We start from the raw sequence: 6,293 nt of genomic DNA, 5'->3' as shown, positions 1-6,293 counted from the left end.
TTGTTGGGTTATGGAAGATTGTAACACCTTGTGATGCAGATTATTTCTCTGTGTATTTGAGGTATTGAGTCCAACCTTCAGTGTCCACAGGAAATGATGGGGAACTACAGACATTCCTCTTGGACAAAGTCAAAGAACAGCTGTAGTTAAAGGTGGTATTTACACTAGTTACCAATTTTAATGGCATCACAGCCTAGTATTTTAGGAGTCTTAATGCACAGGCAAAGTAAGCCACATAGTTTTTGATCCTGGGCATTTTCTTTAATTAAAATCTTTATTTGCTACATTTTTTAAACTGTTTGATAAAGAGCTGCAGCAAAGCCACACTCATTAATTACTGTTAGAATAAATGAAGAAGTGCTGGGAATGGAGCTGGAGGAGGTAGGGCTGAGGAAATGGAAGTCACAGCCAACTGTGGATGGAAGGGATCTTGTGATGTCCTGACACACCTGCACTCCATATCTGCTGCCACACTGCTGTAGATGATTATTTAATATTAGTGACCCCAGCAGCAACAGATTTCTGCTTTTCACTGCATTCCAGCCTTAGCATAGAATAAAATAAAGCTCCCAGCTAGTCCTCTGCCTTCCCTCACCCATGCCCCTGTGCAACACTCACATATTGCTAATTATGCTTCAAACTATGGCTCCTAAGAGTTGCCTTTGCAGTTCCATGCAAAAATGGTGGCAGCAGTTAGCCAATAAAAACACTCAACCTTAATGAGCATCATTAAATCTGAACTATGAAGGTTAATTACATAATTGTAGCAGATGGCAGCATTTTCACCTAAAGCAAACCCAGCTGAGCCCACTAAAAAAGCTAGCAGGGAAGTGTTCAAAAATGGCTGGGTAGTGGATGCTCTGCTCAACAGTTTGTTTGCATTGCTCATGGTTATGCAGCTTGGGGTTGCTGAGCTCAAGGAACTGCAGCCTGAGGATGCAAAGCTCCTGTTTGTGCTTCTGCTTGCACTGCCAGGTACTGTTTGCCAGCTGTGGTATAAGGCAAACAGTGATGGAAATTGTCTGTCCCATCTTCCTTTATTTTTGTGCCCTCCAGTCGGCAGGGAATGGCTGGATGGAGCTGCTGCCTGCACGGTGGTTGGCTGCGGGGTTTGGGTTGTTCGCTGGGGTCCTGTCACTTCTGGTCTCTGTCACTTCTGGTCTCTGTGACCTCTTTTAGGAGTCAGCTCCCAGTTTCTGCTCCCGCTCACTGCAGGCAGCCCTGCGGTTCAGCAGGCTGGACAGGCGGAGTTGGCTCAGCTCTGCCCGGGTACTCCTGATGCCTTGGTTTAAGATGTCACACAGGGTGCCAGTCCGGTATCATTCTGTGTGCGTGCTGAGGGTGTTTCCTGATGTTTCCAGATGTTTTTCAGAGCGGGCTCCGCAGCTTTGGAGGACAGCGGAGGTGAGCGGGGTCCGCCAGCAGGTGGCGCCACAGGGCGGCCCGTGGGGGACGGGAACGGGGACGGAACGGGACAGGACGGGATGGGATGGGACGGGATGGGATGGAACGGAACGGGACGGGATGGGATGGGACGGAATATTTCAGTGGAAAGGGACCCATAAGAGCCATCTGAGCAACTCAGGCTGACAGAGTCAACGCCCTTTGTTGAAGGCACTGTCCAAATGCCTCCAGCACTGCCTCTCCAGGAAGCCTGTTCAAGGCTTTCCACAAAAAACGCTCCCTGATGTTCTGTATAAACCTCCACGGTGTAGCACTGAATCTTTCCCATGCCTGCTGTCTGGATCCTAGGGAGAAAAGCTCCCTCTCCATGTCTCCTCCTCACAGGAAGTGCAGAGTGCAGTGAGGTCACCCTTCAGTCTCCCTCCCTCCCAACTGAACAAGCCCAGAATTCTCAGCTGCTCATCACAGGAGTAACATGTATATGTGATACACAGATTTTCTAGAAAGATTTAAATAATAACTTCTCTGGTCTTATTGATCCTGAGCCATCAACCTCTTAGAGTTGTTCAGCTGTGATGACAGGCGTCCCTGCTGTCCCTCCGCCATGGCATGGATCATTGTGGCTATATCCCAGGAAACTGCATGAACTGGCAGCAGGAGAGCATGTGAGACCTGGGGGTCTCCAACACTTCTTCAACACCATCCCTGGCAGCTGGACAAGGGCTCCATGTGCTGGCATATGGGACAGCTTGTGCCCATTCACTGTGGCAGCCTCAGGACAGAGGTCTGACATCAGTGTCACACGGCTGCTGTTGGTGTTGATTATTTCCATGCTAGCACCTTATGGAATAACAATTGATTCTGCTGTTCCTACCCGATTTCTGCTGCTGTTTGCTCACACACACCGAGATAAAAGCACTGTGTGCCTGCAGGAGTTCATTACCCAGCAAGGTGTCCAAGCTGGCACAGCCTGTGACCCCTCTGGTCTGTGAAGAAAGCACAGCTGCTCCTCCAAGCACCCTCACCCCCCAAGAGCCCTGCAGGCAGCAAGAAGCTCCTCGGGCATGGAACAGAGCATGAGGCAGAACTGGCAGCTACTGCTGCCAGTGTGAGGAGCTTCGCTTACCCGTGGTGCAGGGGGCACCCTGCAGTCTCAGACAGAGTTTTGTATCTTGTTCATGTGTGATCTCTTGACCTTCTCCTTTCCCAGGGCTCCTGAGCTTTCAAAGTACAGAGATGCTCAAGGTAGTCTGGGGATGACAGTGCCTTCTCTGAATTGTCTATGAGGTTTGTCCCCACGGCACAGGGAACGCTCCTTTTCTGTAAAAATAACCTTTTACAAGGCTGTGTCTTTTCTGGGGAGGAAAAGTGCACATCCTGCCTCTGAGGTGTGGGAGGGAGGAAAGCAGGTAAATGAGTGTTCAGGGGATAGCTCAAAACTGACAGGAATCAGGCTATTTTGAGTGGTCCAGCTAATTTTTCACCAGCAGCATTTAACCAGCTCCTGTGCTGGAGGAAGGAGGGATGTTCAGAGTGATGGTGCTCATCTTCCCAAGTCACTGTCACCTGTGATGGAGCCCTGGTCCCCTGGAGATGCTGAACACCCACCCCCCCATGGGAAGCTGTGCATTCATTCCTTGCTTTGCTTTTCTTGCATGCACAGCTTTTACTTTCCCGACTAAACTCATTCCAAGAGTTCTCTCCTTTTTACCCTTCCAGTTCTCTTCCCAATCCTGCTGACAGGGCGGTGAGGGAGTGGCTGGGAGGGGTTTCACTGCTGACTGGGGTTAAACCTCGACAGGCAAAAGCCTCAGCCCTGCCTTTGACACTTCTTGCAGAGCAAGGTTACAAGAACCAAATACCACAAGGTAATTTAGGTGGGGACTTTGCAGCACACGAGATAAGATCAGGCTTTCACCTAGCATGTGATAAGAGCAGGCACAACAGGCAGTTCTTATAAAGCAGCTTACACTTCCTTAATTACACACCAGCATATTTTGCATCTCTTAACCTGCCCTAGTTTCTCCTGGTAAAGCACTCATTGAACTGTTGGGGGGGGGGGGGAGATTTAATATTTTTCTTATATTTTCTTAATATATTTACTATGTTGAGGTAAACACCAAAGTACAATTTATAGGACCAAGACACAGACTATGTTGGTCACACCAATAAATAAATGAAATTCTTATATAACAATGAAACAATTTTCATTTCACCTCAGTAATAACTGATTTTTTTAAAAGTCCGTGCCTTCAGGTGTATCATTTATATAGAATCCTCTCATCTGGTTTCATTACCCAAAGATGCTGCATAGTATTTTAGGACAGTCGTTATATAAGTGTGTGTGTGTGTATGTATATGTATATATATATATATATATATTTATATTTATATATATATACACACACATTTGTATTTATGTAGCTAATCATATATTCACCTTCAAATTTATTTATTCTTACTTAGAGGCTTTTCCAAGCAATGTGTTGACTGACATACCAATAACTCCAATCTGACATTGTTCATAACTAATAAATCAATTGCTCTGAAAATTAATGAACATTCTGAGCCTCTCACAGACCTGTGTTAAATTTCCAGTTTGAGCTAAACCTCAGCTCTGACATGGACTAAAGATAGCTGAGCATTGATCTCAGTTTCATTTTTTGGGGTTTTATTTCACATATTCTGTTTTAGCTGTAACATTCAGATAAAACACTGCAGCTTATTGTGAAGAAACTGAAACGTCAGATTTGCTGACCTTGTTTTTAACTGAACAGCCCTTAGCTCATTCATTATCACAGAGCCTTTATCTATCCAATTTTTCATGTGGAGAGATGAGTTAAGAGGGTTTGCTTGACACAATAAGTAAAGTGGGCATCCAGTGTATAAAAATTCAGAACTTGCTCCTAAAACCCATACACAAAATATGCATTTTTGTCCCTGACAGAGTCCAAGACTGGGAAAGCAGTCAGTGAATGTGCATTGCTGGAAAGTGAGAGGTACCATTTCCTCAGTGAAAGCTGGGTCAGGAACTTCTCTGCCTGTTTCGAGACAGCAGGAATCAGACAGCTGTCAGGCTGTACACTATGGTTTTTCTTATTTGTCTGCATGTATATATTTATTACCAGCACTTCCCAGGGATGGTATTTCATTTCCTCTAGAGTTAGAAGGTGTGTAGGAAACAGTCAGAGTGTCAGTGCTGGGGAAAAAGTGCCTCAGAATTAAGGTAATAAAAAATCTCCCTGCAGATCTGTTTTCCCCATCCCCACCAGAGATGTCTGCAAGACACCGGATAGCTCATTTTACACCAAACATTCCACACTGCACAGTCTGGTGACAGGCAGGAAATTAAAGACTCTAAAGACTCTTTTTCAATCACTCTGTATATTTATGAGCAAGTTAACTTCCAGGTAGCAGCTATATTCTTGTATTGCCTAACATGTATGCAAATGCTTATATTTAATGTTTAATAGTAAACTACATTGCAATGAGAAACCACAAAACCACACCAAAATTTCCTGCCTTTACGAGTAACACACGAGAATTTCCACAATTACACGTCACTTACAGAAAGAGAGAAGTTCTGCAGCCTTGCTAATACACTGAGAACTTCCTTTAAAGGATGAAAAAAGAACACTTAGAAGGCTTCAGAGTAAGTTTTCCAAATACAGATATTTCAGAAAGGAAACATAATACATGGGAAAGGACATCCACAAGAGAATTTTGGCTTTTTAATGAAAGATTCTGGATTAAAATGAACAATAAATATATGACAGGTTTTACATGTTTAGGAGCAGTGGGGGAATGGAGGGTGAAAAGACGAAGCTCCTGTCCTTACACAACAGGTTTGTGAGTAAACCTCATGCCCAGGAAGCTGAGCATTCAGTCTTTGGTTTGTGAACAGTTATTTCAAAAGAAACTTTTGCCAAAGCTAAACTCCAGACACAAAGAAACTTCAGTTTCCAAGACAGAGATTATGCCCAAATCCTCCTCCCAGACCAGAGCTTTTAGGTTCATCCTAGGTCACAGTAACTGATCTATAATTACAGAGCACTTTATCACAAAGGAGAGGGGAGAAAGTGGAAAAAGCCCATTATGAATTCTGGCTGGAATCCAGGGTTGTGAGCAGTCGGTGGGACACCTCACCATGTCGTGCCACTGGCAGTGCCCAGTGACACCCTGGCCTGTGCCGGGATCGGTGTGACCAACAGGGCCAGGGCAGTGACTGTCCCTGTGTGGGCACTGGGCAGGGGCACCTCAGCTCAGGAAGGACATGGAGGGGCTGGAGCGAGTTTAGAGAAGGGAATGGAGCTGGGGATGAGTCTGGAGCAGCTGAGGGAGTTGGGAAAGGGCTCAGCCTGGAGAAAAGGAGGCTCAGGGGGGACCCTGTGGCTCTGCCCAGCTCCTGACAGGAGGGGACAGCCACATGGGAGGAATGCTCTGATCCCAGGGAACAGGGACAGGAGGAGAGGGAACGGCCTCAGGCTGGGCCAGGGAAGGTTGGGTATCAGGAAGAATTTTTCCACAGAAAGGATGATTAGATATTGGAATGGGCTGTCCAAGGAGGTGGTGGAGTCATCGCCTCTGACGGTGTTCAAGGGAAGACTGGACACAGCACTCGGTGCTCTGCTCTAGGTAACACAGCAGTGTCCGGTGCTAGGCGGGACTCAGTGATCTCAGAGCTGCTTTCCACCTGATTGTGTGATTAAACATCAGCCTGTTACACCAGGTGACAAAGAGTTTCCAGGGCAATGAAGTTACTGGTGCCATCATTGGAGTCCAGGCACAGGAAAGAAGCCACTTCCTGAACTGCTCCTGTGCTTAATTGTGAGAGCACTTCAGTCCGAGCGAGGGGAAATGAAGCAAACGCCAACTACCCGTTTTACTTT

The sequence above is a fragment of the Melospiza georgiana genome, chromosome 15, assembly GCF_028018845.1.
Source record: "Melospiza georgiana isolate bMelGeo1 chromosome 15, bMelGeo1.pri, whole genome shotgun sequence".
Lineage (NCBI taxonomy): Eukaryota > Metazoa > Chordata > Aves > Passeriformes > Passerellidae > Melospiza > Melospiza georgiana.
Note: the sequence above shows the minus strand (reverse complement) of the source record.